The 15,041-nt window shown below is 35.2% G+C and overlaps 1 protein-coding gene across 4 annotated transcripts in view; it reads right to left on the reverse strand.

The window, feature by feature from the left end:
* The window catches only part of LOC114327290 (cAMP-specific 3',5'-cyclic phosphodiesterase), a 1,080,669-nt gene that overhangs the window by 582,624 nt on the left and 483,004 nt on the right, over positions 1 to 15,041 (reverse strand). Inside the window, exon 1 of one of the 4 annotated variants that reach the window (XM_028275853.2) lies at positions 2,803 to 3,116. The exons of the other annotated variants lie outside the window; for them this stretch is intronic. The gene's annotated coding sequence lies outside the window, so the exon portion shown is untranslated. Of the gene's footprint in view, positions 1 to 2,802; positions 3,117 to 15,041 lie in introns of those variants that run through there. 4 annotated transcript variants of the gene reach the window in all.

A 15,041-nucleotide genomic window follows, 5' to 3' on the forward strand; every position in this document is an offset into this window, starting at 1 on the left:
TTGTACGCACGTAAGAAGATATTCTTCTATTATATAATAGGTAATTTAAACGAAGTAAATATACTTAAAAGGTTATTTGTACTTATTTTGTTTAAAAATCAAACTAACGTTCTTATCTACCGCTTTCAAAAAAGAATATCTTCAAAAATTATATAATATACTTACAATCATAAAATCTATAAAAAAAAATAAAAAAATAATAACTTGCTTGGGGCTTGAACCCACTTCACGTCTACCGCGCCGTACGAAAGTTGACGGCATTTCAAACTGCACCACATTCGCGTATACGTCATGTGGGAATATACACAAACTAAACGTTTACACCATAAATTTATATGAATTTAATAAAATTATTAGTTTGATTTTTGTCGAAATAAAATACAACAAAATATAGAGTAAGAAAACGATATATGAAATGAAGATTTGTAGAAAGTTTGTTCGTAATCAGATTATGTAAATTAAAGCATTGCCTACTAATAGGTAACTACATTATTTTGTTTACATTTTCCAAATAGATAGGTATTGAAACTATTAGGTATTTCCAACTGAAACATTTAGAATTACGTACCTGCGGCTTTTCAAAACTATTTAAAAAGTCAATATAATTATAAATTTGACTTTATTTCTGTCCACACATCAATAAAAACTAATATTATACAATATTTTTGTTTACCGATAAACTCCATATTGAACAATTATTGACAGATCATTTCAAAATTTCAACACCCAATCAGAGCCCGTATAACGACTAATACCATACTGTCGGTGTGCGCATGCGCGCGGATCAATCAAATTTTACCCTCAATCGATTCGCCGCTAAAGAAGAATATCTTCAAAAAATGCATTTTGAAATTATGTACGGGTTTATAAAAATAGACATGTTTTGTAAAAGCCTCAAACATGTGTCTGAATTCTTTTTAAATTTGAAAATTCTAAAAAAACCCAAAAAATGACATTTTGCAGGTGGGGAAGGTTAAAGGGGGTGGCGTGTTAAAATTGCCCTATCTTATTTTTAATCACAAAGAACGTACACAAATTTAAGAAATTAAATTCTGGGGGTGAGGTCATTTTAGCTATTTTACCGGGTACTACTCTACCTACCCTTTGCAGTGAATATAAAAAAATATTCTGTAGCCTACTATATCACCATTTATCTCAAGCAAAACAGAACAGTACAGATATGGTAGGGTCGGTCAAGTAACTTAAATGAAGAGGTGCGTTCTACATAAAAAAATAAAAACATAATACCAAAATTCAAGCAAATCGCTAGAAAATCAGCCATACAGCAAAAAATGTATTAGAAGAACAATTTATTGGGACGGGACAACAAGAACAAATAATACTGGATGGTAGTATGTGTAAAAATGGTCAATGTATAAATAAATACACGTTTTTATACAGGGTGATTCAATATGAATGTCCAATCTCTGAGTTGAAGATTCTAGACCTCAACATATTAAGATTTAACCCAAATCACTTAAAAATAATGTGGCTTCTTACTGAGTTACAGGTTTTATTTAAAAATTTAAAAATTATTTGTATTCAGTATTTTAAAACTAGGTATGTGAGATATCTCTGTCATACTTGGCAAGAAGAGTAGGTACTATATACCTTACTAAATTATGATACATAAACGTTCCTGGCTACTACCAGAGGCGTACGACAGGGGAAAGTGAATGACCCTTGACCCCACTGACGGAATTGCTATTTTAGTGCAATTTTTAAATTCTTTAATACCTCTATGTAAATAATATACTCTTCATTCGTAACGATAAAGTCGTTAATTTTCGTGATATTTGAAGTTAAAAATGAAGGAGCACAATACATTAGTCAAAATAAGTGTGTCGTTTCATTTTTATCTTGCAACATCTCGAATAATAATGGCTTTATCGTTACGAATGAAGAGTATATTTACATAGAAAGTATTGGAGAATCGTAACATTGCTCTAAAATAGCAAGTCCGCCAGTGGTGTAGAATTTGGGAATTTGGTCAATCATTCACTGCCGCTGGTAGTAGGCAGTACAATAGATTAGTAGGGTATAACAGTATACCCCATTCCACGAATATACGACTCTTGGATTATCGCGACAACGAATATTTTACTGTGCAAAATATGAAGAACGAAAGTAAATTGCAAATTATATTGTTCTTTATTGGAGTAATTATTAGAGCAAAAGACTTTCGTACTTCTTATGTTGCACACTAAAATATTCGTTGTCGCGATAATCCAAAACAGTCGTATATTCGTGGAATACACCATAACTACGCTTTCTGCCAGGTATGATAAGGGAATGTCACATGGTTTCAAAGTAATGGGTAAAAATAGTTTTTAAATTTTTAAATAAAACCCTTATATTTCAGCAAGGAGCCATATTTTATTTAAGAGATTTGAGTTAAATCTTAATATTTTGAGGTCTAGAATCTACAACTCAGAGATTGAATTCGACAATTATTTTAGAATAATTGTCACTGTCTCATTGTCCAAATTTTGAAGTACAATATAAGTATGTATTAGACCAGAAATTAATATTTTTAAAACAAAAAATATCATTAAATGTAAGTTTAAATTATATTTAATAGGTATATCAACATTTTACTTTTATTTTCATCTGTTAAAGTATTAGTGAACATTAGATACAACACAGTGGAGATTGAATTTAGTAAATGACTACTACTTGAAAACCAATTTTCTATTATAGCTCTGTCGGGGACTGCCCCATACACTGTTCGAATCAGTTGATTGCTCAGTTCCTTTTGCAATAAAGTCTACGTGAATCCCCCAACGGGGGTGTCTACACTACCGCTAAACAATTTTTCTATTTTCGCCGCGCAACAGCTTTCGATCGATTTGATACCGAGAATTGTCCGAACTACTACTCAGACTTAATATTAGTCACATTTTGTACGACAATAAGGGCTCACATGGTCCACAAATCCTTTCTTAGAATGGTCGCAAGTCGTGTGCCGCCCGAAGAGTTGAACTGGATTGATGAGTGGCAGCCATCTTCAACGCGAGACACTATTTATTAGCTAGACTATCCTCATTTGCTTTACACACTTTTAAAATTTGTGCAAATTTCGACAGCAGTTTTTGATTACTGGGACTTTATTGTCAGCTTAAGTATAACTGAAAAGAACATGAGTTATTTCGTCTTAAAAAAATCAACTTATTTATTTGAAATATTAAAATTATATTTTGTTATTATTTAACTTGTAGAGCTGGAAAATTTAGCGATATTAACGTATAAATTTACCTTATATTGATTGTTTCCCACAGTGACAGTTTTAGTTGACATACCACTCTGATACGTGCAAAGGTGGGAAACAATCAATATAATGTAAATTTATAGGTTAATATCGCTAAATTTCCCAGCTCTACTACTCTAATTTTCTCTACAGTAGGTCGTGGTAAAACGATTGGACCATAACCTTTCAACTTACATAAGCATACGATAGTGTATCACTTTTAATGTTTTGGGCAGCAATGGAAAAACAAAGAATAAACAAAAAAATATATAAAAATAGCACAACCACTTTATAAAAATAGGATGGCAAACCTTTAAAATGGAAACAACTAGGGACATTTCTATTAGTAAGGTGCTAAATACAGGCTGCTGCATAACATCTACACTCTTCAAAATAAGTCTCAATGAGGCGCTCTCATTGTGAAGAAGGAAGTGCTACAATATAGGTATCCCAATTAAAGATGAGGTATTATATACGATGAACTTTACTGACGACCAAGTAATTCCAGCTAAAGACGAGACTGATATAGACTACATGCTTAGAAAACTGCAGGAGCAGTATACCAAGTGTAGTCTTACAATTAATATAAAAAATACAACGTATTTTGTGACAGGAAAAAATCAGAAAGCCTAGAAATTGGAATAGGAACTATACAATCAACGAAATTTTCAAATACTTGTCAATATATTCAACGATTGGCCCAGCAAGAGTAGCCACTAGACAAATACATGCAATATCAAGGAGTAATAAATCAACAAAAGAAATTATAAAAAATAATTTATCTACCACTAATATAAAGTATTACGGCGTCGAATTCTGGGAAATAAATCAAAGAAACAAATCAAACATTACGGTCATGGAAGTGAACTATTGGAGACGATTATGTCGCCTCACTAAACTAAGTTTCAAGACTTGATAGGGTGAGGAATGGAGATATTCTGAGGAAATTTCCCCTGTATATACAACTTTAGAGAATGCCTGAAAATATATTACCAAAAAAGACAGAAAGACATTGATTTCACCCACTAGAATAAAACGAGATAGACCAAGGTAGTTCTTGACGAGAGATGTCAAAAATTCAAAGAACGACAGAAATTTAAAAACTGAAGATTGCTTCAATAGAAAACGTTGGAAACTAGAAGTCAAGAAGTGAAATTTGAGAAACTAATAGAAATGATCTTCTAAGTGATGCGTAGGTATTTAAACTCCATCACTTGTTCTATTATCTGACCTTCCAGCTCCAATTTACATCTTATTGGATCTGCTGTTATAACCATGCATTTTGCCTTTTGTGAGGAAATTAACATGTTAAATTTTCTGGCGGTTATGTTGAATTGGTGCAGCATACGTTGTAAATAATCTTCACTTTGAGAGATTAGTATTGCATCGTCCGCATAGCAGATTATTTTCAGTTGTTTTGCTCCCATTTGGTATCCTTTTTTAGTTCTTATTTTTTTATTATTTCGTCCATGATGAACAATAAAGGACTCAAGGACTCTTATATCCCATTGCCGGCTTCAATTGGGTCAGTTTATTCATCGTCCACTTTTACTTTTATTGTGTTGTTCTAGTAGGATAGGATCTAATTTAATCTGGTAGGTTGAATAGAAATGATGTAGGACATAATATAATAAATATGTTGACAAAATAACTGTTGATTTGTGATTCAAAGATATTGCTGGTCAAGACCATGTTTTGAAAAAATTAACGAAATTATTGCTGGGTAAGGAAACTTAAAAAGGAACAGAATTTGATTAGCTATTAACAGAATCTAGAAGCAACGACAAACATGAAAGAAAAATTTGGAAAAGGGAAATAAAGACTCGAAAGGGTAGAGGTAAAACAGTAAACCCGTATTAGTAATATAGAAATAGGCAACAATGATAAAATGCAATGATAAAATGCAAAACACGGATGCTCCGTAGACAATTGAGTCAATATATATTAAAAAAATGTTTAAGGAGGGGACATTTTTATTTATATAGATCGAGGATAGGTTAGTTAATATACCTGGACTCACTGGAATAAAGAAACAAATGCATAGGCATTACAAAGTCATGAATCTTACCGTTTTGAAGATGATGATCGTGTCTATGGTGATGCAAAAGGTACAAAACGATATAATGATGAAGACATGCCTGGTTTCCAAAAGTAATAAAGATTTTATGACAATTACGGCATATCAGATCAATTATGGATTCGCAAATATTAAAAAAATTGGAGAAACATCCAGTGCTAAAAGTAGAATGAAAAACTAAAACGGTTGAAAAATTGGACGAATCACAGAACACTAAAGCACATGTTTTAGTTTTATGAACACAGTAGTATTAATTAGAAAAAAATTTAAAATTTGGAATGAAACTGTTTAAAGAATCAACACAGTTTTATTAAAAAGTAATGGTTTTCGTATTATAATAATCGAATTGATGAATCAAGTTATTAGACGATTACAAGTATAATTAAAAATATTAAATAATAAAACTGAAAAGGGTAGAATTTAAAATGAATGGAGACTTCCCTCCAAAAATGACAAAGAAGAAAGACAGATAACTGTTTCTTTGGAGCCTAAAAATAATAAATTAGAGGAAAGATCAAAACATAAAAAAATAGTACTATGATAAAAAGGAATTTAATCCCAAAATCTTAATTTTGGTTTTTATAATAATCGATGCAAAGGCTGCTTGAAATGTGATGAAGTTAATACATTCGCGGACACTTTATATATTTTGTGAACTATATACATACTCAGAACGTCACCATTTTTTAGTGGAGCAGCAGAGTGGAATCAATGTCAAATGAAATTATTTCTTGTTTCAGGGGATACGAAAACCAAGCTTCATATTTTTATGTATTTCTTATGAGCACTGTGTCTGCAATAACAGACGTCATATTTTCGATGGGACACAAATCGTCTGCAATAGCAGACACGTTCCTACACATGTGTCTGCAGTTGCAGATATGCCCGTGAATTAAAAGAGTAACTTAACTGATTACTGAAACAGATTTATGAAAGAGCAGGAGACTGCAGGTATTTGTATTGGAGAAGCGAAGTGTAAAATAGCACGAACTGACGGAGAGATACCGCAACGGATTAATAATTAGGAAGTACCCTAAAGGTATATATAATCAATGAGAGACTAAAAACATTCCTTCAAAGAGAAATTCCACAAGAGCAAACTGGATTTACCAAAGGTAGTGGTACTCGAGAACACCTGTTGAATATAAGACAGATAATCGAAAAATCTAGGGAATTCAATATTCCACTGTATATATGCTTTATAGATTATCGTAAGGCGTTCGACAGGGTCAAGTGGAGACACTTATGGCGAATATTGAAAGAAGTAGGCGTACCCCAACACCTTATTTCGCTTATAACTGAACTATACGAACACACTACTGGATTAGTTAAAGTGCTTGACACACTTTCAAACGAATTTCATCCAGAACGGGGTGTCAGACAGGGATGTATACTATCTCCACAATTATTCAATATATATGGAGAGCATATTATGAGAAGAGCACTTGAAGGATGGGAAAAGGCATCTCAATAAATGGTCATAAAATAAACAACCTACGTTTCGCAGATGACACAGCCCTCCTTGCAAGTAGTCAAGCAGAGCTGATTGATCTTATACGACTGGTTGAAAACGAAAGTCAAATATTTGGTCTACAATTAAACATATCAAAGACAAAGATCATGATATTGGATAGACTACATAACAATCATCCACACATAACCACAATTGATCAGTTTGAGGTTGTGAGCTCTTACTTATATCTGGGATCATTAATCACAAACACAGGGTCACTACAAGAAGAAATAAAACGTAGATGTGATCTAGCAAAAGTTGCCACAGCAAAAATGACCACAATATGGAAGGACTGTCAAATTTCAAGAGCGTTAAAGATGAGGTTGGTCAACTGCTTAATATTCCCAATACTGACATACGGATGTGAATCTTGGACCCTGAGAAATTCGGAAAGAAGAAAGATAGACGCCACTGAAATGTTCTGTTGGAGACGAATGCTACGAATTCCTTGGCCCGACCATAGAACAAATAATTCAATTTTAAGAGAGCTAAAAGTTAGCCAACGACTCTCCAGTAAAGTCCATCTCCAACAATTAAAATACTTTGGACATGTTATGAGAGCAAATACAGAAAACATGGAAAGACTCATTATACAAGGAAAGGTGGAAGGCCGAAGATCGCGAGGAAGATCCCCAACAAGATGGATCGATCAAATTACGGGAACATCCAAAAGACCTATGCATGAGTTAAAAGAAATGACCAGAGACAGAGATCTTTGGAGACGGACAATACACGACATCACGTCGACCACTACACTGCCTCCGGGGGGTCAGAATTGAAGAGAGAGACCCTAAAGGTTAGGTAAAAAAAACAACAGGAGAATTATGTTCAAGGCAAACAGGTTTTGGGCAAAAAACTAATAAACAGACTTATATAAGGTCGGGTCGTATATATACCTACTTAGGACAAAAAATCTCAACTCTAAAAGCTCAACCTTAAGGATGATTTGAATAGATGTTCTTTAGCATGAGCAACATTTGGTCGATTACAAACAGTGTTTAAATCAAACGTACCAAATACTTAAAGGCAAAAACCTTCGATCAAAAGGTATTGCTGTTTCTGACATATGGAACTGAAACATGGGCTTTTAATAACAAGACCGTCCTCAAACTGCAAGTGACTCAGAGAACTATGGAACGGAGAATGCTCAACATTAAAGCTCAGCGATCGTAAGAAGGCGATAAAACATAGCATATGTAATCCTAAAGATTTCCACGTAAAACAGAACAGGGCAGGACACATAGGAAGAATAAATAAACAACCGTTGGTTCTAAACAAGCGAATTGTTGAATGGCAACCAAGGGCAAGTAAAAGAGGTAGAGGCAGATCTCAATCTAGATAGACTGATGACATCCAGCGAATGGCTGGTCACGGATGGTTGCAAAAAACATCGAAAAGAAATAAATGGACACAACTAAGGGAGACTTACATCCGATGATGGATGGAATAGCTGTTGATGATTATGATGATGAATTATCATCATAATTGATGGTTATTATTAAAACTTCAAGAATTGAAGTCTACTATATAAGTAGGCTTCCTATATGAGTATTAAGATTATAAGAAAAATTGTCAAACTAATATAAATACAACAGGTAACAGAGAAAATATAGAGGAAGATCAAAAAAGTGATAACAAAATAAGAAATTGTCAACTGTGGAATGTCTCAGAAAACATAAACAAAAAACATAAAATAACTCTAGAAAAAATATACACAAATATAACAATAAAAAAGCGGAAATGTAACAACAATGGACACAATCTATTACAACCTATGTAAAAATTATGAATAAATACCTAACAGAAAATTGCAAAAAAGATATCGTTAAAGTTATAAAATACGAAGATACTATGAGAGCAATAATATAAAAAGGATAGATAATAATATAATATGAGAATAAGTATATACGAAATAAAAAATACTTGATGATATTCACAGATTTAAAAACATTTACAAGCAATTTAAAAAAGAGTTTAATACGATTTAAAATTGTTCTTTCTATCGAGCTGACAACCCTGACGTTTGATCCTGACCTACCCCAGCTGCGAACTACTACCTACTTTTTGAAACAAGCCAAACTAAACGCAGATTGCTATTATTATCAATACGCTCGTATTTTGTATGACTATTAAAAAAGTAGAGACTGTACTATACGTTACCAATTAATTTCTTTAATATACAACAACTCAGGTTCTTCAGTTTAATATAAAAAACGTTTCATTGATAAATTGGTCGAAATTTGGTCAAAATTTAAATTCTCTAACTCTCCTTTGGCACCCTGTACGTAAAGACATTAAAAAATATTTTCTCAAATTTTTTCAAAACACTTGTTTAAAATTATTTAGCAGATTGTCATATTATTTGTTTTTAAAAACCGTTCGCCACTGTAAACAGATTTTTTTCGATATCACGCACTCGAGTATAATCATTGGTGGATTCGCCGGGGTATGCCTATCGGATTCCGCACTGTACCGGTTTTTCTTAAGTGATGTTTTCCTTTAACATTAAAAATTCAAAAGAAATCTTGGAAATGAATAAGAGTGTAGAATGGAGAAAAGCAATGCGTGCCATATCGGGCAGCCATGACTACGGTATCGAGTTGCGCACGCAGTGAATTTCACCCTCTGTTCCGTTGCGCGCCGGGCTCCAGCCTAAAGATGGGGGGCTATTTTTGGAACGGTTAAAGCAGCGCGAGGCTAAAAAAATGACGGGGATGTTTTGTAGCGAAATGCGGGGAGAGGAGGGTTCTAAAATAAATTGGATGATATAAATCAGACGACGTTGGGGGGCATATCAGTCAAATTATCTATTTACGCACATCAATCGATGTGTAAGGCATAGAAATTATAATTTAAAATAAAGGGAAACTTGGCGAACATATATAATTTTCCAAAATATCTTGTACCAGGAGCTTCTTTAAGAAATTATTACACAATCTGTTCACCGATTTTCAACGTTTTTTATTTAATTTGAACTAATACATTAAAAGTCTTTGTCTGGTTAGTCTAAATTTATATGTAGATTCGCGTTAGAATGTCCTGCGACGTTGTCCGATGACCAATTGCCACCGCGTAATTTCATTATCTACTTCTCTCAATCCTCGTTCGTTCACTGACATTTTAACTCCTTCCGACCACTATTTCTTTGGTTTTTATCGTTTCCTGTGTTCCAGTGGTATCCATTTTGCTACTTCCTTTGGTAGTCTTTCTTCTGGCATTCGTTGAACATGTCCATACCATGTAAGCTGTTTTCTCTCTATGCAGTCAGTCACAGTTCTGTTAGATGTTTTCCTTTATTGTGTTGTTTCGAATCCTATTAAGTTTCGTTTTTCTATCTGCTCTTCTTAATGCATCCATTTCTGTGGCTTCTATTTTTCTTATTTGATATTCTTTAGGACGCCATTAGTCTAAGAGCTGGGAGCGGATTTTGTGCGTGATAAGTAATATGGAAAAACTATATGGGGATATGTTGAACTAGGTGTGTACATTACTTTCCCCAACGGCCGGAAACCAGAGTGGGGGCCGAGGGTAGATATAAGGGGTCAAAGTCGGAGTTTTTATTATTTTTTTTTGTGACGCTCTTGATAGAGATAGTGCACCAAAATTTGGGAATAAGTAGGTCATGACGTAACTAATTAAAATCTCCAGGGGCGGAAACTTGCGTGGCCGACAAAGGGGTGGGGGAAGGGGTGAATATAAAAATTATAATTGGGTTTTTTGTGACGTTCCTGATCGAGATAGTGCACCAAAATTTGGGAATAAGTAGACCATGACATAGCTAAGTAAAATCTTCAGAGCCGGAAACCAGAGTGGGGGACGAGGGTAGTTATAACGGGTAAAAGTCGTGGTTTTTATTTTTTTTTGTGACGCTCATGATGGACATACTGCACCAAAATTTGGGAGTAAGTAGGTCATGACGTAACTAATTAAAATCTCCAGGGGTGGAACGCTGCTTGGGGTACATAGGGGTGGTAGGCGGGTGTGAGTATAAAAATATAAGGGGTTTTCGATAAGGCACTATCTCGATCAGGAACGTCACAAAAAACCCAATTATAATTTTTATATTCACCCCTTCCCCCACCCCTTTGTCAGCCACGCAACGTTCCGCCCCTGGAAATTTTATTTAGTTACGTCATGACCTACTTATGCCCAAATTTTGGTGCACTATCTCTGTCAAGAGCGTCACAAAAAAAATAATAAAACCGCGACTTTGACCCCTTATATCTACCCTCGGCCCCTACTGTGGTTTCCGGCCGTTGGGGAAAGTAATGTACACAACTAGTTCAACATATCCCCATATAATTTTTCCATATTACTTATCACGCACAAAATCCGCTTCTATCTCTCCGACTACATGTTACAGATTCGTACAGCAATGGGGTTTTATCATTGTGTCATAATATATTCTCAATTTTCTTTGTTTTCCTATTTCAGTACTCTATAATATTCCATTCAGAGATTTAATTAATTTTCTCGCTTTATTTAATCTACAGTTTATCTCTGAGTCATCCGATCCTTCTTTGTTAAAATTTATTCCCAGGTATCTACAGTCTCAACATCGTTTTATTGTTTTATTGTTCTCCAGTTGTAGGTCAGTAGTTTCCTCTTCTACGCAGAGATACAACGTCTTTTCCATGTTCATTATCAGACCACATTTTTCAAATTTCTCTCGAGATCCTCTTTGTCATTGCACATATTACTTGATGGTCGGCAAATTGGAGGGTATACAAGCAAGTGTCATCATCCACCGGTATGCCCGTTCCTTTGCATTTCAATTTACCACTGGTGAAGAGCTTTACCATGATAGATTTTAAAAAGTGTCTGTGATGTGCAGTACCCCTGTCGTAGGCTTTTATTGATTCTGAATGGTTCCGATATTCTGCTGCCTAATTTTATCTGGGCTTCCATATTTTTGTTAGTCTATATTTATCAAAAGAAAATTTAGGTGAGAACTGTAGACTGTAGAGTAGAGCGAAGGTTAAGGAGAGAAACTCATCGATAGTAGAAGAACAGTTTGGCCAGGAAGGAGGAGAACAGTTGGCTTGTTTGCTTTAAGACAGTTGATAGGCAAATACAGCAAGAAAAAAAGAGACCTAAATTTGGTATTTACAGATCTCGAAAAGACATAAAACACAGTTCCTAGGCAAGAGCTATGGATGAGGGACCGTAAACCAAAGTGGGGTACCAGACTAGAGGCACCATGACTACGGATTTGAGTTGCGCACGCTTCGAATTTCACCCTCTGTTACGTTGCGCGCCGGGCTCCAACCTAAAGATGGGGGCTATTTTTGGACCGGTTAAAGCGGCGCGAGGCTAAAAAAATGACGGGGATATTTTGAAGCGAAATGCGGGGCGAGGAGGGTTCTAAAAAATCAGACGACGTTGGGTGGCAAATCAGGCAAATTATCTATTTAAGTACATCAATCGATGGGTAAGGCAAAAAAATTATATAAAATAAAGGGAAACTTCGCGAACACATATAGTTTTACCAAAATATCTTATACCGGGAGCTTCTTTAAGGCAGAAGAAGAAAAATCGATAGAAGAAGAACAGTTTGGCGAAGAAGGATGACAACAGATGCATTGTTTGGTTTAAGACAGTAAGACAGAGAAATACAGCGAGAAGAAAATATACCTAAATTTGGTATTTATAGATCTTGAGAAGACATGCATAGTGAGAATTCGGGACGCGATTTACTATATGAAAAGGAAATATCACTGGTTTTAGTAAAAACCATTTAGAATATATATAAAGATAACAAAGCTATGGTAAGATGTAAAAGAAAACTATCGCAACCTATCAAGTATGAAACTGGGTGATTCACTGAGCCAATTAATATTTCTGATAATGGATGAAATCATAAAGAAAGTTAAAAAAGAAGGGGATATAGAATGGGAGAAAAGGAAATAAAGATAATATGCTACGCCAACTACGCCATAATAACAGCCGAAAATGAAGATGACCTACAAAGAGTAATTAAAGAATTCGAAGACACAGCGCGCATATACAACATGGTGATCTCAACAGAGAAAACTAAATCGATAGTGATATCAGCGGAACCGAGACGATGTAAACTGGTCGTAAGTAATAAAATAATAGAATGTGGTCGAACCGGAATACTTGGGAATAAAACTGTCCAACTACGGAAAAGCGGAAGAAGTACAAAAACAAGTGAACATGACGAACAGATCTTTGTTTCAACAACACAATCTGGAGAAACAAATATCTCACAAAGGAAACGAAAACCAGGATATATAAATCAACAATAAGACCGATAATGACGTACACAGCAGAAACAAGAGCCGATACGGCGAAAACAAAAAGACTGATGGAAACAGCAGAAATCAAAGTCTTACGGAAAATAACAAACCAAACCCTAAAAGACAGAGTAAGAAGTGAGGAAAAACGAGGAAGATGTGGTTTAGAGGCAATAAACATGTGAAAAAAAGAAGAAAAATAGAATGAAATCAACACATAGAAAAATGACATAAAATAGAACAGTACGAATAGCAAGAGACAAATCGCCAAATGGAAGAAGATCATTTGGACGTCCGAGGAAAAGATGGTCATACAACGTCAATTGAGGCTACAAACCGAAGTTAAACCAGGCATGAGCCTATTTATAAAGTAGGAAGAAGAAGAAGAAGAGAAGGCACACAACACAGTTCCTAGACAAGAACTATGGAGATGGATGAGGGAGAGTACAACAAAGTAGGGACTTGTGTCGGATTGGCTGAAAATTTTCCAGTGACATGACGGTTAATTTGCATCAAGGCTCTTCACTCTTCACTGAATCCCTTCCTGTTTAATTTTGTCATAGATATACTGAAAAGGAAGGTAAGGGACAATGATCTCGTGTTAGTAAAAAAGAGCAAAGAAATGTTTGACTAGAAGTTGGAGGGTTGGGTAAGGCCTTTGAAGGAGGAGGATTTAAGTTTAGCGGGTCGAACAAGGAATATTTGTGATTTTGATGAACACGAATGAATGTGGACATAGAATTGCTTGAAGAAAAATTAGGAAGATTAGGAGAATTTAATTACTTTTGCTGCTACATAACGAAAAATGTTACACTAGATCGAAAAATTGTCCACAGGATACAGGCTGGTTGGTTTAACTGGAAGTGAATGAGCTAAGTACTCTGTGATCGAAAAAGCGGAGATGGATTGAAAGGAAAGATATACAAGACTGTGGTGAGAACTGTGTTGGTGTACATTAGTAAAGCCATCATCACGTAGCGCTACAAACCTGGGTGGGTCCTGGCTGACTGTACAACTTTCTTCCAATTTGTTAGGTCTTCTATCAACCTAGGGTCAAATGGGATGTTCATTTTTCGGAGATCTGCTTGGATGTTATCTCTCCATCGCATTCTGGGACGTCCGAGTGGTCTTTTGCCTGTAGGAATCTCCTCCCATACCAGTCTTACAAGTCTCTCGTTATCAAGTCTGTGCACGTGGCCTGCCCATCTTAGTCGCTGTGATTTAATTTCTTGGACAATATCGGTGTCATTGTAGAGATCATTTAATTCGAAGTTGGTTCTGATCCTATACTGGTTTGTGTTAAGGTAGTGGTGAGGTCCGAAAAATTTTCGAAGTATTTTTCGTTCAAAACGTCTGAGCTTTTCTTCGTTTGATTTGGTCATGGTCCATGTTTCGCAACGATATGTTAGTACAGGTCTGACGATGGATTTATAGATTTTGATCTTGGAACTTTTTGTAAGATTTTTTGATTTTATAAGCTTATCCAGTGCGAATAGACAGCGATTTGCTGATTGGATTCTGTCTTTTATTTCTTCAGTAACATTGTTGTCAGCTGTGATTACGGCCCCCAGATACTTAAAACGTTGTACTCTTTCGAAATTGAAGGTGTGGACCGTCACATTTTGTCCTATCCTGTCTCTTCGTGTCGTTCTATTTATACACATATATTTCGTCTTCTCTTCATTAATCCTCAGCTCTACTTCGTTTGTTGCTCCTTGCACCTTATTGAAAACGGCTTTGGTGGATAGCATGGAGTCTCCAACGAGATCAATGTCACCTGCGTATGCTAGTAATGACTTGGGACCTTGAACCGATAGCAGTTCTGTTTTTATTTCGGCCGACCTCATGGCTTTCTCTAATACAAGGTTAAAAAGTAGTGGAAATAACGCATCCCCCTGTTTGAGTCCACTGTTAATTTCGAAGCTGTCAGACAGTTTATTATTTACA

This window comes from Diabrotica virgifera, chromosome 3 (genome assembly GCF_917563875.1).
Source record: "Diabrotica virgifera virgifera chromosome 3, PGI_DIABVI_V3a".
Classification (NCBI taxonomy): domain Eukaryota; kingdom Metazoa; phylum Arthropoda; class Insecta; order Coleoptera; family Chrysomelidae; genus Diabrotica; species Diabrotica virgifera.